This window comes from Caretta caretta, chromosome 3 (assembly GCF_965140235.1).
Source record: "Caretta caretta isolate rCarCar2 chromosome 3, rCarCar1.hap1, whole genome shotgun sequence".
Taxonomy (NCBI): Eukaryota; Metazoa; Chordata; order Testudines; family Cheloniidae; genus Caretta; species Caretta caretta.
Genome location: NC_134208.1, coordinates 80390704 through 80406768, shown reverse-complemented (window position 1 = coordinate 80406768; position 16065 = coordinate 80390704).

Here is a 16065-nt window from a genome sequence, read left to right as displayed (position 1 = left end):
CAGAAAGCAGCTGAAACTGAAAGCAGCTTGTTTTTTCTCTGCTTTGTGGCCAAGCAGAGACAAAAGGGAATTATCTTTGTGAATTGCAGGTTTTTTTGCCTGGAGGCAGGGTACTTAACTCCTGCAGGGAAATTCACAGTCTTCCAACCCAGAGTTTTTTTTCCCCAAAAGTAAACGGGGGGGGCGGCGTAGGGGGAGGTTGTACTACCCATTTGCCTGGAGACAAAAGTGGCAGGGTTTTTTTTGTTTAGGATTTTGATTTATTTACAAGGAGCACAAGTTTGAAAAGGATTTTTTTTCCTTTAGGCTGCTGGTAAGCAGGTTTCCAAGTAGTTGGAGGTTTTTTGCTTTGATTTGGGCCCAGAGCAGAGACAAGGGCATTGTCTTTTTCTGTAGGCTGACAATCACTATCAGAGAATAGGTATTCTATTCCAGCACAGCAAAATTTTACAGTTTTAAGTTTGTTTATTTCTAAACCTCGAGTGTAAAGTTAGTTAAAAACAGAGAGGTTAGAATGACAAAATCCACGGCTCGACAAAAGCTGGAATTAGCCAGATTTCAGGCTGAGGAAAAACAAAGGAAACATGAAAGACAGATAGAACTCATGCGGCTGAAGAAGGAGGAGAAGGAAAAAGAAAGGGAGGCAGCGAAAGAGGCAGAACAACACCAAGCGGCTGCTCACAGGAGAGCTATGGAGGCAAGGGCCAAAGAAATGGAGGCAAGGGCCAAAGAAATGGAGGAGAAGGAAAAAGAGAGGAAGCATGTGGAGGAGATGGAGAAGATAAAGGCTCAGAAAAATATACCAACAAACCCTAGCAATCCTTCTCCAGGCACCACTCCCCATCCCAGAAAGTTCCCCACCTACAAGGCAGGAGATGATACTGAGGCCTTCCTAGAAAACTTCGAAAGGGCCTGCCTTGGGTACAACATCTCTACTGACCAATACATGGTAGAGCTGAGGCCGCAGCTCAGTGGACCCTTAGCTGAGGTAGCGGCTGAAATGCCTAAAGAACACATGAACAATTATGAACTGTTTAAATCCAAAGCGAGAGTCAGAATGGGGATAACACCCGAGCAGTCTCGTTGGAGGTTCAGAGCCCTAAGGTGGAAACCAGACGTGTCATTTACCTGACATGCCTACCACATTGTGAAACATTGGGATGCCTGGATATCAGGAGCAAGTGTTGAATCTCCAGTAAATTTGCCCTTCCTAATGCAAATGGAACAATTCTTAGGGGGGTTCCTGAGGAAATAGAAAGATACATCCTAGATGGGAAGCCCAAAACTGTAATCGAGGCAGGAGAGATTGGACCAGATGGGTAGAGGTGGCCGAGAAGAAGAAAACTGGTCGCAGTGGGAGCGGAGACCAGAAGGGACAACCCCAGACCACACCCTATCCCCGGGGGCCACCCAAAGCCCCACCTACCTCCCAAAGAACCCTCCAGACCCCTTATCGTCCCACCACCCCGTTCTCCAGCAACCCACCTCACCCCAGTGACCCATCAGCTGGACGATGTTTTAAATGTAACGAGCTGGGGCATGTAAAGGCCAACTGCCCCAAGAACCCCAACAGATTACAGTTCATTGCACCGGGATCACACCCGAGGCCTGCAGGCCCAGATACCTCCCAGATACCCTTGGAGTGGAGGGAAACTATGAGTGTGGGCGGGAAGAAGGTCACCGCATGGAGGGACACCGGAGCACAAGTGTCAGCTATCCATGCTTCCTTAGTGGACCCCAATTTAATCAACCCAGAGATCCAAGTGACAATTCAACCCTTCAAGTCCAACTCATTCAATTTGCCTACAGCCAAGTTGCCTTTCCAGTACCAGGGCTGGTCAGGAATGTGGACTTTTGCAGTCTATGATGATTATCCCATCCCCATGCTGTTGGGGGAAGACTTGGCCAATCATGTGAAGCGGGCCATGAGGGAGGGAATGGTTACCGTAGCCAGGCTAAACAAGCCGTGAGGCCTAGCTCTATTCTGGAAACTTCTATCAGGACCCAGTCAGAGGTGATGGACCCGGACCCCAGGCCAATGTCTGCAACAGCAGTAGTGGATCCAGTCCCAGAGACCCAGACAGAACCAATCCCAGAACCGGAACCAGCCGAACAACCAACACCAGACCCATTGCCAGCACTGAATCCTGTACTTGCAACCTCAACACCAGAGGACCCCACCAAACCTGAACCGGCAGCAGCCGATAACCCTACACAAGAGGCTCAGCCGGAGCCTGAATCCCAATATAGTGCACCAGCGGAGAGCGGTTCACAGTCAACGGAAACAGCCCCATCCCCTACATCGCTCCCAGAGGGACCAAGCATAGGTCCACAATCCAATGAGGAACTGATGTCTCCAGCATCAAGGGAACAGTTCCAGACCAAACAGAAAGCAGATGAAAGCCTCCAGAGAGCTTGGACGACGGCACGGAGCAACCCACCGCCTCTCAGCTCTTCTAATCGATCCAGGTTTGTTGTAGAAAGAGGACTTTTATACAAGGAAACTCTTTCTGGTGGACACCAGGAAGACTGGCATCCTCAGAGACAGTTGGTAGTTCCAACTAAATACCAGGCCAAACTCTTGAGCTTAGCCCACGATCACCCTAGTGGCCATGCTGGGGTGAACAGGACCAAAGACCGTTTGGGGGGGGGTCATTCCACTGGGAGGGAATGGGCAAGGATGTTTCTACCTATGTCCGGTCTTGTGAAGTATGCCAAAGAGTGGGAAAACCCCAAGACCAGGTCAAAGCCCCTCTCCAGCCACTCCCCATCATTGAAGTTCCATTTCAGCGAGTAGCTGTGGATATTCTGGGTCCTTTTCCAAAAAAAGACAGCCAGAGGAAAGCAGTACATACTGACTTTCATGGATTTTGCCACCCGATGGCCGGAAGCAGTAGCTCTAAGCAACACCAGGGCTAAAAGTGTGTGCCAGGCACTAGCAGACATTTTTGCCAGGGTAGGTTGGCCCTCCGACATCCTCACAGATGTAGGAACTAATTTTCTGGCAGGAACTATGGAAAACCTTTGGGAAGCTCATGGGGTAAATCACTTGGTTGCCTCTCCTTACCACCATCAAACAAATGGCACGGTGGAGAAGTTTAATGGAACTTTGGGGGCCATGATACATAAATTCGTAAATGAGCACGCCAATGATTGGGACCTAATGTTGCAGCAGTTGCTCTTTGCCTACAGAGCTGTACCACACCCCAGTTTAGGGTTTTCCCCATTTGAACTTGTATATGGCCTTGAGGTTAAGGGGCCATTGCAGTTGGTGAAGTAGCAATGGGAGGGATTTATACCTTCTCCAGGAACTAACATTCTGGACTTTGTAACCAACCTACAAAACACTCTCCGAACCTCTTTAGCCCTTGCTAGAGAAAACTTACAGGATGCTCAAAAAGAGCAAAAAGCCTGGTATGATAAACATGCCAGAGAGTGTTCCTTCAAAGTAGAAGACCAGGTCATGGTCTTAAAGGTGCTCCAGGCCCATAAAATGGAAGCATCGTGGGAAGGGCCATTCACGGTCCAGGAGCGCAGGGAGCTGTCAATTATCTCATAGCATTCCCCACCTCCAACCGAAAGCCTAAGGTGTACCATATTAATTCTCTAAAGCCCTTTTATTCCAGAGAATTAAAGGTTTGTCAGTTTACAGCCCAGGGAGGAGATGACGCTGAGTGGCCTGAAGGTGTCTACTATGAAGGGAAAAGTGCTGGTGGTGTGGAAGAGGTGAACCTCTCCATGACCCTTGGGCATATGCAGTGACAGCAGATCAAGGAGCTATGCACTAGGTACGCACCAACGTTCTCAGCCACCCCAGGACTGACTGAATGGGCATACTACTCCATTGACACAGGTAATGCTCACCCAATTAGGGTCCAACCTTACCGGGTGTCTCCTCAAGCTAAAACTGCTATAGAACAGGAGATCCAGGATATGTTACAGATGGGTGTAATCCGCCCCTTTGGAAGTGCATGGGTATCTCCAGTGGTTTTAGTTCCCAAACCAGATGGGGAAATACAGTTTTTGCGTGGACTACCATAAGCTAAATGCTGTAACTCGCCCAGACAACTATCCAATGCCACGCACAGATGAACTATTAGAGAAACTGGGACGGGCCCAGTTCATCTCTACCTTGGACTTAACCAAGGGGTACTGGCAGGTACCACTAGATGAATCTGCCATGGAAAGGTCAGCCTTCACCACACATCTCAGGCTGTATGAATTTAATGTACTCCCTTTCGGGCTGCGAAATGCACCCGCCATCTTCCAAAGACTTGTAGATGGTCTCCTAGCGGGACTAGGAGAATATGCAGTCGCCTACCTTGATGATGTGGCCATATTTTCGGATTCCTGGGCAGACCACCTGGAACATCTACAAAAAGTCCTTGAGCGCATAAGGGAGGCAGGACTAACTGTTAAGGCTAAGAAGTGTCAAATAGGCCTAAACAGAGTGACTTACCTTGGACACCAGGTGGGTCAAGGAACTATCAGCCCCCTACAGGCCAAAGTGGATGCTATCCAAAAGTGGCCTGTCCCAAAGTCAAAGAAACAGGTTCAATCCTTCTTAGGCTTGACAGTTATTACAGACGATTTGTACCGCAATACAGCCAAATCGTCGCCCCACTGACAGACCTAACCAAAAAGAAACAGCCAAATGCTATTCAGTGGACCGAAAAGTGTCAGAAGGCCTTTAACAAGCTTAAAGCGACACTCATGTCTGACCCTGTACTAAGGGCCCCAGACTTTGACAAATCGTTCCTAGTAACCACAGATGCGTCCAAGCGTGGTGTGGGAGCAGTTTTAATGCAGAAAGGACCTGATCAAGAATTCTACCCTGTAGTGTTTCTCAGCAAAAAACTGTCTGAGAGGGAAAGCAACTGGTCAGTCGATGAAAAAAAATGTTACGCCATTGTCTACACTCTGGAAAAGCTACGCCCCTATGTTTGGGGACGGCGTTTCCACTTGCAAACCGACCATACTGCACTGAAGTGGCTTCAAACTGTCAAAGAAAATAACAAAAAACTTCTTCAGTGGAGTTTAGCTCTCCAAGATTTTGATTTCGACATCCAACACATCTCAGGAGCTTCTAACAAAGTGGCTGATGCACTCTCCCGTGAAAGCTTCCCAGAATCAAATGGTTAAAATCGTCCTTGAGATGTGGAAAATATTGTTAGTCTTTATGTACTTGGTAGTATATTTAGAGATGCATGTGTCTTATTAGCTCTGTTTTTCCTAGAGCTCCAGGAAGAAATCCCAGCCAGTGTTTCACCCTAGCGGAGATTTGGGGGGCATGTCATAAATATAAAGGGAAGGGTAAATCCCTTTAAAATCCCTCTTGGCCAGAGGAAAACTCCTCTCACCTGTAAAGGGTTAAGAAGCTAAAGGTAACCTCACTGGCACCTGACCAAAATGACCAATGAGGAGACAAGATGCTTTCAAAAGCTGGGAGGAGGGAGAGAAACAAAGGGTCTCTGTCTGTCTATATGCTGCTTTTGTCAGGGATAGACCAGGAATGGAGTCTTAGAACTTTTAGTAAGTAATCTAGCTAGGTTCATGTTAGATTATGATTTCTTTAAATGGCTGAGAAAAGAATTGTGCTGAATAGAATAACTATTTCTGTCTGTGTATCTTTTTTGTAACTTAAGGTTTTGCCTAGAGGGATTCTCTATGTTTTGAATCTAATTACCCTGTAAGGTATCTACCATCCTGATTTTACAGAGGAGATTTCTTTACTTCTATTTACTCCTATTTCTATTAAAAGTCTTCTTGTAAGAAAACTGAATGCTTTTTCATTGTTCTCAGATCCAAGGGTTTGGGTCTGTGGTCACCTATGCAAATTGGTGAGGCTTTTTATCCAACATTTCCCAGGAAAGGGGGGGGGGTGCAAGTGTTGGGAGGATTGTTCATTGTTCTTAAGATCCAAGGGTCTGGGTCTGTGGTCACCTATGCAAATTGGTGAGGCTTTTTACCAAATCTTGTCCAGGAAGTGGGGTGCAAGGTTTTGGGAAGTATTTGAGGGGAAAGACATTTCCAAATAGCTCTTCCCCAGTAACCAGTATTTGTTTGGTGGTGGTAGCGGCCAATCCAAGGACAAAGGGTGGAATATTTTGTACCTTGGGGAAGTTTTGACCTAAGCTGGTAAAGATAAGCTTAGGAGGTTTTCATGCAGGTCCCCACATCTGTACGCTAGCGTTCAGAGTGGGGGAGGAACCTTGACATACTCTTATGAAAATATTTCTATTTATCTTTGGGCAAAAGTTCATGCTTAATCTCACTTTAGTCAGGCCCCATTTCAGCAAAGCATGAAAGCACATGCTTAATTTTAAGCATGCGCATCATCCTATTGACAGCACAGTGAAGCATGTGCATAAGTGCTTCATTTAATGGTGCCCTGAGTGCTTAATGTCTATTTGAAAATGTAAATGAAATGGCAAATTTAGTTTTTAACACCAGTAATTTACTATCATGTGTCTACATCTAGTATCGTGGTGTCAGTAGTGACTCTATAGTGACATCCAAGATGAATAAATTTGATGCCCTTATTTAAGGGTTCATGATAGTAGTGAGGAGCAAGATTTTAAAGGTGCATGTTCTGTTTTCAGAGGCAAGGAGAGAGACACTTTAGTAGCTCTAATGTGTCCTTCACTGTTGTTTTGGGTGTGTGTGTGTGTGTATGAACTGGCATGTTGTAGATATATGGCTTCGTACTCAACATGAATTGGATGTGACGTCTCCATTGTGGAACATTGCTTGAGTGGCGTACCTGGTACCTCCTGGTTTATTTGTGCTGCTGACACAACTAAGCCAGAAACACCTAGCTGGAGTATGTGGAGTTCTTGCAATTCGTAGCCCCTCAGCCACAGCAAATCACCACCCTATTGGGGCACTCAGCATTCAGAGCACAACTGCAAACACGTGAAAAATCTTCTGGTCCTCAAACAAGTTCTGGGTGTCGAAAGGTGTATGCAAGAGGCCGTTTGCACTTGTGCAAGCTTTTGAAAATTTCAGAACTACTGTATGGTATTATATTTTTTACCTCTTTTAGTGTGACTGTGGAAGGAAAGGTGCATTTTAGGAAAATGTACAACATTCTGTGATGAAAAGATCAGAGAACATTAATAACTCTTTATTGAAGTACAACTCAATATAACAAAGCATAGCAGAATCAGGCCCTCTGTATGTGTGAATGCTCCAATATTTCTTAAATGTATTTTAGAGATGAATTTTGGGGTCCCTATTTTCTTTCCATTCAAAACCAACTGATTCAGCATTCTTCCTCTCCAAATATTTTATTTTTGTAGATGCAGTGTCATTGTTCATTGTTCTGAATAAACAAAGGGACAAGAGTTTGCTTACTTTTACTATAATGTTCAGGTGACATACATAACTTGCTGTTATGTCAGTTGCTCAGGGAAGCATTGACCATTGTCCAAGACAGCACCTCCATTCCATTATTTTCCAAATACCTCCCTTAGGAAGCCTGTTGCCTTGGTATCCAAAGAAAAACTTCACTTATCTTCCTTTTGTGGGGCTTCTTCAAAGCACGAAGAAGGTGTGTTTGTGGCTTCATCTTTCTGTTCTGAGCATAGCACTATGTTTTCTTTTGAAAAAAATATTGACAGTCTGACCATTAAAAAAAAAAAAAAAAAACCCAAAAAAACAGGCGGGTTGCACAATCCGACTGATCATCTACTAAATTCCCTTTTAAATCAGTTTGCAGGAACTTTTGTTTCCAACTTGAGGATCCTTTTACTAAACTGTCTGAAAACACACCAGCTTAAACATTTCAAAGACAACCCTTAGCCCTGTAAGTGTTCAGGTCTGAAAAATAACACCCTTTATGAGACTATGATGAAAGTTTACTCGTTAATATTTTCTTCTGGAGAGACTTTGTGTGCATGTGCGTATTTCTGTCTCTTTTGGCTCCTTAGCTGCTTTTGTGTTTTAACTAGAGGTTCTGAGGTCACATTCTAACCCAAATGGGATCAGTAGGGTCAAGAAAATATCTCTTGAAAAGTAGTTTGTCCTTGTTTCCTTGCACTGGTTACCAAGTTTCCAGTAAAACCAAACTGCAGGTAGAACTTTTACTGACTTAGTTTCTGTTGAACTTTGTAGCACAAAAACTCCATGGTTTCCTGTTTTCCACAAACGACTCTTCAGTTGTTGTGGGGTTTTCATGACCATGCTATTTTCAAATAGGTCTGTAGAATTATGTTAAGTACAGACTTAATTATAAAATGCTTAAGTAACAATGAGTATGTGTATTTATTCCTGAGCTTACAAGATGGAAAAGGATTTAGAAATATATTAGGTAACACAAATTAAGATTTAGAGGAATTGCAACGCTAATGTGTCCCAAAGTAAACAATGGTTCAGAGGAATATTTTTCATTATAATTGCTTCAATTTTGCCTTTGTCCAAAAATTAGCATTGTATATTGTCTGAACATTTCTATTTATGATATTGCTGAAAAGAGATTTGTCCAGCATTTCTCATGATTCAAGTGGATTTGTCTTAATGCCAAAATTTAATTTCAGATCGGGCTGGTGTACTGATTCTCTTATGCATCTCAATTAGATGGGAAACCTACCAACTGATAACAATACAGTTATGGATTAAGAAACATTAACTTCAAGATTTTAAAGTACTAAAGGAACTGAAACTGTCCCATCTTCCATGTTTTTTTTTTAAAGCTCATTTTTCTCTGTGCCATGTTCACACTTTCTCTGCCAATCAGTTATAAGGTGTTATTGTAATTTGGTAGGCACTGTTCAGAATAACTAAATTATATTGGCTGAATATACTACAAGCTTGTAATAAACAGTCATCCATATAGACCACATGTAAACAGTCTTTGCCCATGTGAGGATGTAGTATTTAGGGTGTAGGAAGGCACAATTCTCTTCCCACATCCCCATTCTGTGGAACATGAACAGTTTGCACACAATGTTTTTTTGGCCAGTGCATCTACAAAATTCCTGCTGCCAAACTCAGCAGTGGCCCTTCTGCCACCCCACCTCACCTCAGGGTGCTATGGAACAGTGATCTACAGTAGGCAGAAGGTGCAAAATCTGACTACATAAATTCTCTGTGGGCTGCCTCACTCCCATCCATCCACACAGAGAAACCATGGGGCATTCTATTACATTCTGGGGTTTCAGGGGGAGGGGGAGAAAAGTGGGAGAAATCAAGTGGGGTTTTTTTTGGGGTGGGGCTTGGGATTTTATTTGAGTCAGACAATTTGGGAGTAGCATTTTTAGAGCTACTCAAGTAGAACACTCTACAAATAAATAATGAAATTACATAGTCAATTGAATTATATAGCTCTTTGGGTCAAATCTTGGGGCAGCCTCCATAGCTGCAGTAGGCCTAGAAGTGGCATGTTGGATAGCATGGCTAGGGGGTGGAAGAGATCTATTGAGCTGAAACCCCATGTGGCAGAAGCAAGAAGCAGTGAGCTGTATTTGGGGCACCTTTTCACAGCCTGGAGTAGTTACTACGGACTACCAGTCAAACCAGCTGTTTGGGATTGAGGATTTTGTGTCCGAGGCTCACCATTTTTCATGTGGAGCAAAGTCCTGTATTCTCTGTTCTACAGGATTTGTATCCTTGTGTTATTCTCAATTTTGTTTTCAAATCCTTCTTGCTAAGTAGGACTAAATGAGTCTATTTAGAACCTGCCAGTGTTTCTCATCAAATGACAGGAGAGTAGTGAGATGAACCTCAAAAGGTCTACAAAGGGAGACCTTTGAAAATGTAAGCCTTTATACTTTCATTTCAGCCAGACATGATAACAGAAGAAAATCTTCCCCCATTGATCATCTGAAGAAAGGAATAGAGATGGGTAGTCTTCAGTGAATCAATGACAGAGCAACTTTACTGTGTCTTTAAAATACAGAGTTGGGAGTGTATACATTAGACAAGATCACAGGGGTAAAAATAGAATCTTTTAATTAAATGGATAGGCGTCATATGAACCTTTACTTAAAAGTATTAGAATAATAAAAATATTTGAGATGAGAAAGGCATGCTAGAAAGACCTACCAGACGTTAAATGTGTTTTCGAAGGCCCCCATGAGCAAAAACGAGGATGATGCTTGACACATCTAGGAAAGACTACTGCTGAATAAATTTAGATCAGTGTAGTCTGGTTCTATAGTAAGAGTTTTAAGACAGTGCAAAACTTCCCTTAGAAATGGTCCATTCAAGGATGTTATTTTGAAGCAGTTATTAGTGCTGAAATAATACATAAAGCTTTTTAAACAGTATGAAACCAGGGCTCTGTCAATTAGACTTTACACTCTAATAGTAAATGATAAAGTATTGGTGAACTTCCTCTGGCTTTCAAAAAGAATGTCTTTTTTGGTTTATTAGGTACTTTGTTTAGCAGGAAATTGCAGTTAGGCTGTCCTTCCTAGAAGGATTTACAGAGAATAACTGACAGGGTATACCAGGAGAGCAGAAAATTCAGACTGAAGATCAGCACGGAGCTGACAAAAATTATGGCAATTGAAGGACAAAAGAAAAAGGTAAAGGTCAAACTCAGAGACAAAGAACTAGAACCAGTAGAAAAACTTGTGTACCTTGGAGGACTAGTATCAAAGAATGGGAATTGTGAAGATGACATAAAAAGAGGAATCAGACTAGCCACTACTGCATTTGCAAAGCTCTGCAAGGCTAAAGACATTTTGATTTTAAAAAAATCAGTGAATATGAGACAACTGTCTTGCCAATATTGCTACATGTGTCAGAATACTGTAGTATGAGGAAAGCTGATAAGCAAAAGATTTTGACTGCAGAACTGAACTGGCTGAGGTTCTTGAAAGTTTCAAGACTGTTGAAAATAAAAACTGAAGAGATAAGAGAATGGCTAGGGCAAAAAATAACGCTGTTACACAAAATTCAACAAAGAAAACTGCGATCCCTTGGACACATGTCAAGAATTGACCCAGAAAATATACATACATGGAGATACATACCAGAATGCAAGTAACTGGAATCAGGAATACCGAGGTTGTACTGGATAGACTTGGTGAAAAATAACACAGAATAAAAAGGTTTAAAGACCAATGAAGCCATAAAGCTAGTGCAAGATAGAAAGTGGTTGAAAGACTTCATTCAAAGCCATTGTCAGTGTGAGCTGATGGACAAAAATGAAAGAAGTAGTAGCAGCTAGGCTGTTGGTCCTATTGTTCTTCACTGGATACTTATTCTCTGGATATCTCTTTTGATTCCATTTATTTTTTGCACTTAAGTCAGACAATATAAAGAAGAGCCAGTGGTTTTGTTGGCAGAGACTTCTTGGACACAAGCTAAGAGTTCAGCTACTCTGAGTCTTTCTAGTAAGGAAGACTAATGTTAGAAATGGACAGTCAGTAATTACCACCCTTTTAAAATGACATGAAACTTCCTCACTAGTCAAGCAAATATTTAGAATTTTAATTATATAAGGCAAAATAAATCTCAGTTTGCTTTTGTGGGCCTATGCCAATTTGCACCAGTTGATGATCTGGGACCAGGATTTTTTAATGCATTATTTAATATATGAGCACTAAGGGCTTCTTAAGGAATTTTAAAAATAGAGCTAAATCTTGCTTTTAGGTGCACGTGGTACGTATGCATTATCTCTAACTTCAGTGAGAGCACTGCATGCATATTTTTGGGAAGAATTTGTTCTAAAAAAAGAGAAGTCAGTATTTGAATTACATTCTGCTACTTTGAGGGAAGAGTTTTGCTGTCAAGAACTTTCATTAGAATGCCACCATTTGTGAAACTGCCAGATATTTCTATTTTAAATACAAAAATCTTGAGGAGTAAAAATTGTATGCAGAAGCAGTCCTGCAGTTACAGTACAGTAATTCTGTATAAACTTGTGTGCCTTTTCTCTGTAGATCGTGATCTACTTTTGGACTCTGTCTAGCAGTTGTTGTGTGGCTCGTGATTGCTCTTCTCTGCCAGGTTACCTATCAGTCTTTGAAAGTACCAACTGAATCATTGGTAACATAGTTATTTATAGTCCTTGTAACATACAGTAATCCTCCCTAAAGAAATGTGGACAAAGCTTTTAATCTGTCAGTTTTCTACACCAGCTGGTATTTATTTAGAATGTATCATATTCTCAAAGCTCATACCTGACTTAGAGTGTTTTCATGGGCCAGGCTTTTGTTTACGTGATTCTAGATGTTTCTTTTGTTTACTTTAGGTTTTTTTAAGCAAATTTAGTGCTCATGAAGCATGTGTTAATTGCACTGGACTAAGACTACACTAAGGAAAGCAGAATTCAGGCAGGCACCTCAAATATCTGTATTCACTTAATCTCTCCCAGTGAAAGTTTAATCTTAGTTTACACAAGAGTGGACCCAAGAATAAAGTCAATTTAATCTTTTATTTTAAGTACAGACATGCCTGACCTCTGTTACAGGAAAAATACTAGTGGCTTGAAACACAGTGAACTTGGCTTTCCAGTCACTTTGAAGCTTTTCCTGAAAAACAACAACAACAACAAAATCTGGCTATTTGCATGGAACACCTCAGAAACTTTAAAAGGCTTACTTCTTCATTAAATCCCCATCACATATATACATTTAATAGGAATTTTTTGTGGCTAATCTCAGCTCTGCAGATTTAGCCCTTCCCTTGCTGCAGCTGTAATTTATATGCAATTATAATTTGACAATCTTCGCCTAACATTGTGCTCCTCTGTGGAAGTTTAATATATTCTGCTGCGTGTGCTAGTAACACTACATTAGTCTTTTGGACAGTAGGTATGCATGGCTTCTTTCAAATATCCTTACATGTGTACAAATGACATGCTGGCACAGCGGGATCTCCCACCTCTAGCCCACATCTTTAGTTCAAAATTGTTAACAGTCATAGGGACACACTGTCCTCCAGGTTACTGTGCTCAGTTTTCAAAGAATTTGTTCCACTATATTGATAGTACTAAGTGTGCATTGCAAACCAGATGGGCTGATCTGGAGATCAGATTGACTTCAGGTAACAAAAGAGGCTTTGCTAGATCTACACTAACTCTATACTAGATTTTGGGAATCACTGTAAGGCTGTGGGGTAGATGTAATTAGTAAATGGATAGCATGTGCATTGTATTTGATTGCAATTTTACAGTCGGAAGCCCCTCCCTAGCAGGTGATCTCAAACATGCAAATAAAAGTTTCTTTGCTTGCATTGGCTATTTGAAATTATATGCCAGGAATGTAAGGGAGATGTTTGTGACCGTTGGGTTAATCACTTTAAAGAGGTACTAAGGAAACTTTGCAATTGTCTACAATATTTATTTTTGGTGATTTTCCCCCCTATCTTTTTCAGCTCCATATATACATTTAAAGGGTCCTGTGACAGCTGTGTCATGTAGCCTGGGAATATTGTCATATAGCCTGGGAATATCAGGAGGTTGCTAGTGTATATATATAAGATACAGCATTACCTAAATCCATGTCTCCTTGGGATGTTGAATGTGAAACCATTGACTATTACTAAGACGACAAGACTTTTTAATAGTTGTAACGTGGAGCTAGTAGAAATGCTAGAGTGGTGGAGTGACCAAGTGACTTATGCACAGCCTAGTGCTTTTAAAGAGTTTCTAAAGCACCTGTCACATGTGTGGGTTAAGACTGCCCATGGAAGTTCATTAGACTTGCTTGAGGAATAAGACACTACTGAAGAGGAATAAGTGAACAGAATATGGCCTGTAGTGTGATGCAACATGCTTCCCTCATCTAGGCATTCCACCCATAGGTGCAGGTGTACTAGTGATCTGAGGTGCACCAACAATGTCCTCGAGGACATACTCCCTTGGAGCTGACATGAACTGGCAGATACAGAACCCGGACTACACACCAAGCAAACTTTTGATTGCTACATAGGAAAGGAAATATGGCCATGCTGATTTATTGGGAGAGGGAGGAGAAGAGGTTCCTGGGATGAGAGTGATTTTTGGACATGCTTTTACATAAAACTACCCCCCATCCTCACCCCATACACACAGTACAGTACATACAACATGCAAAAAAGAGGATGCATTGAATTTAGGCCTGTCTCTCACAAGAAGCAGGGGTTGTTTAAAAAGATGTGGTTCCTGGATGGAAAGTCCACAGTTTATAATTTCCAGGAGAAATAACAGATGTGATGAACAACTTTTGGGCTGGCAAGAAAGTGGTTCTTAATCTGCCAGCTGTGCGTTTCCAAAAAGCTACCTCACAGCTGCCGTTTAAGAAAATTTTTTGTGTTATGTTTCCATAGTGAAATCAGTAGCTTTTATTGCCCCCAGTTAAGGCTTCTTAAGGAAAAATTAAAAGTTTAAAGCAGCCTTAGGGGACTACTGTTGAAAACCATGGTTGGTAGGCCTGTGCACACGCGCGCACACACACACACACACACAGAAATAGGGAAGAAAAATGTTTTTTAAATAGCTCCTGCCCGCTGGCTGGCCATCCTTTACTAGAGCATTGCATTTGCAACTTTACACTCTTCCTTTTTAATTAAAATTTTAATATAGAGCAATAAAACTTGCTCAAACTTCATAGAACAAAATGTCCGTGGAGTGGGTCAAGGTGCTGCTTAGTGCTTCCAGCAGACAGGAAGTGAGAGTGTGAGAGTTAATTCATGAGGAAGGGTTGTGACCTCACCTTCAGTTGCAAATGCTTCTGGGCCAAAAAAAAATCTATGCAGCGCCCAGCTGGGCACAGCTTGGGGGTCAGGGGGGAAGTTGTCAGATTGCTGGGTACAGCCTCCTTGGTTCTCTGACCAACCTGGCCTTGGGTGCAGACTAGAGTGCTCAAGGCCTACTCTAATGTTCACCAATTGGTAACAATCCCCAAGAGATCATCTACCAGCTGAACATAGCTGGTGTGGATTATACTTTGGCTGTGTCTTCTTCCCACCCTTTCTGCCCCTCTATTAGGAGCTGCAGAAAGGGTGTATTAGGAATTTACCAGGTTGTTGGGAATTTAAAGTAAGAAAATTCAATCATTGAGCAATGGCAGACTCAGCATTCCTTGGAGATCATTTTCTGTCCAGGTGGAGAAGGTAGTTGGAGATGATCTGAGGCGTTAGACTAGCAAGCGAGGAAAATTTTTGGAGGTAAGAGTCCATGTACTCTTGCAAACAAAATAATACTTTGCACTTAGAGAGCACTGTTCATCCAAGGCTCTCAAATGGCTTTTCAAATATGAATTAAGTTTTACATGCCCGTTTGGTATGCAAGTTCTACTGTTATAAGATTTACACAGATATAGCAAGGCCAGATTCTCATGCCTTTTTAAAAGATGAATAAGTGGACCATTAAGGTGGACCAGAAGTGATCCATTGAAAACAATGGCAGACTCAGGATAAGTAACCCATTCTTCATATTTATCATTTTATTCACAGGGCCTGAATCTCATCTAACATGAGTGTAAATACATTGATTTCAATGTCATTATTCATGATTTACATCAGTGTGAAGGAAGAATCAGGTCCACACCATTTTTTATTTGAAGTTCAGGCTTAAGTCATATCCTAAGTGTCTTCCCCTCTCCCCCCCGCCCATCCATAGTTACTATCTCAGGAGTCTGAAAACTCTGTCTCACTTTATCTTAGCCAATCTATTTAATATTTTTTTTCTTTGAAGAGAGTTAGTGCAGGCTCAAAGGGGGCGCTGATCCATGTTTCTCTTCATGCTTCCAACCATGTGAGGCCTGATTCTGGTCTCACTTATACTGGTGTAAATCAGGAGTAATTGAAGTCCAGGAAGCTACACAGGTATGAAAACACTGTGAGATCAGAATGAGGCTTTGCATTTATAGTCTATGAATACCTTTGTTCCGTAAGGTTAGTAGGTACTCATTTTATCTTCATATCATGTGAATCATTAGCCACTGCTTTAGTTCAATAAGCTTTGCCAGTGTCTTTATACAATCAAGTGTGACATCCATCCAAAGTAGTCCTTGATTCTGTCATTATTGATTTTGCATAGTATCATGTAGCCTCTCTTCAAGACCACTACTAAAATCACAGTGGCAGTTTTCAGCAAAGATGTATTGACTTAGCCACACTTGCTGCTGACTT